Raw genomic sequence first — 2,147 nt, forward strand, 5'->3', positions numbered from 1 at the left:
AACATGGATAATGGCATCAAATTTACAGTTGACCCTATGTCCAATAAAGCATTATACACAAATAAATTACCAATTGACACAGAAATAGTAAAACTCCCTGGATCCCTGAATTTCTTTGGCAAATTTTTGAGAAACTGCTCCCTGCTCCCTGCTTCCTTCTCTCCATATTTATTTTTAAAACAACATATCTTCCTTCTAACTTCATCAAAATATGTCTTTTTCTCTGGCCATCCCACAAAATAATTTTTTGGAAGCAAATTGTCAGAAAATAATCCTTCCTTTTCTTTTTTTATGTTCCTGTGGGATATTTCTTTTGTGATTTCTACAATTTCACAATTTTCTCCCTCTTCCTTATTTTTTCCCTTTCTTTTTCAACCTTCACCATCTCACCATTTTCTTCTCTAGTTTTCTCATCACCCTCAGTAGTGATGTTATTGCAATGCTCCTTGGGGTTGGTGAGAATTGGCCAATTTTCCCTTCTACAGTTTGTGTGAGTTGTGACATTTGTTTAGATAGTTGTCCTATCTGAGTTTCCATGCTCCTAATTCGAAGCCATACTATTTTCCTGTGTACTCACAATCTTTGACAAAACATCTTCAACTTTATTCATCCTGTCAGGAATAGATGGAGAATTCGATTGATGCTGCTGTTGGAACGACCCTTGCTTGTTGGATGAATTATAGTCTTGCTTCCATCCAAAATTTTGATTTTGATTATTTTTCCAACCTTGAGGATAATTGTTGGAAAAACCGCCTTGCCTTCCTTGATTGAACAACATGCGTTGTTCTGATAAGAACAGTGACCATTAGGATGATCACCTCCAAAAAAATCACACCTGAGAGGTACATTCTGACTTTGGAGTGATTGAACAACATGCAACTTTTGGGGTAATTGGGTCATATGTGCGGTCAGTTGCTCAAGTTGTTGTGTCAGAATTTTGTTTTGAGCTAGCAATGCATCTGCAGTGTTTAACTCCAATACTCCTCTTTTTTGATGATTTCGTCTATCATGTTGAGCTTGATAGTCAGTTGTGGCCAAAACTTCTATAATCCTCGTTGCTTGATCTGCTTCAACAACCATCATTGTGCCACCAGCCGCGGCATCTAGGAGCATCTTTGTATTTGATCTGAGACCATTAATAAATATGCTCAGTTGAGCAATATCTTCAAACCCATGGTTTGGGCATTTTCTCAGCATCCTCTTAAATCTCTCCCATGTCTCACAGAAAGACTCTTCTACTCCTTGTCTGAACATAGATATTTCAGACTTAGCATTGATGTAACGAGAGATTGGGAAAAATCTTTGCAAAAAATTTTCCTCCACATCCTTCCATTTGGTTAAACTCTGATTAGGATGAGATATAAGCCACTCCTTTGCTTTCCCTGCCAAAGAAAAGGAAATAAACGCATGTATACACTCTCAAGATCACCTGATTGGAAACTCATAGTTCCCACCAATTCATAAAAAGTAGCCAAGTGTGTATGAGGATCCTCATGATCCATCGCCGTGAATTGATTGGTACTAATGAGGGTAAGGAACGTAGGCTTCATCTCCAAGGCCCTATTAGTTGCAGGCACTGCAATGCTAGAAAAGTGTCTAGGCCCTTGATGTATGGCATAATCTCCAAGAGTTCTCCTAGGAGGTGGTGTTTCCTCCCCCGCCATGTTGTTATTCTCCTGAAAAATATCAATGGAAAAAGAAGAAGATGTGGAAGAATACTCTCTATTATCTTCTTGATTCTCTTTTGTCTTTGATTTTCGATTTTTTCTGACCACCTTCTCAATTTCTGATTCAAATAGCAAGTGGTCTTCTGGAACTTGAACTTTCAATATCATATAAAAACAGCTAATGCAAGGGTTAGAAGGAAAAATTCACAAGTAGTAACCGCAATTTTATATTTTATATTATTTATTTATTTTTTAAATTTTTTTTTTGAAAATTCAAAAATAAACAAGAATTTAAATAGCTAACTAAAATAAAATCAATAAACTACAAATTAAAACTTAAAGATAAAATAAAACAAAAACAAAACACTAAAATGACACTAAGAAAATAAAACAAAGATATTCAGAAAAAAAAATATAACAAAAATAAAATAAAAATAAAAATATATAAATAAAATAAATAACTAAAACAGAATAGAAGAA

The 2,147-nt window shown here is 34.8% G+C and overlaps 1 pseudogene; it reads left to right on the forward strand.

The window, feature by feature from the left end:
• The first annotated feature begins 1,168 nt into the window (after positions 1-1,168).
• Positions 1,169-1,274, forward strand: LOC137836262 (small nucleolar RNA R71; annotated as a pseudogene).
• The last annotated feature ends 873 nt before the right edge of the window (positions 1,275-2,147 follow it).

The sequence above is a fragment of the Phaseolus vulgaris genome, chromosome 5 (assembly GCF_000499845.2).
Source record: "Phaseolus vulgaris cultivar G19833 chromosome 5, P. vulgaris v2.0, whole genome shotgun sequence".
Classification (NCBI taxonomy): Eukaryota; Viridiplantae; Streptophyta; class Magnoliopsida; order Fabales; family Fabaceae; genus Phaseolus; species Phaseolus vulgaris.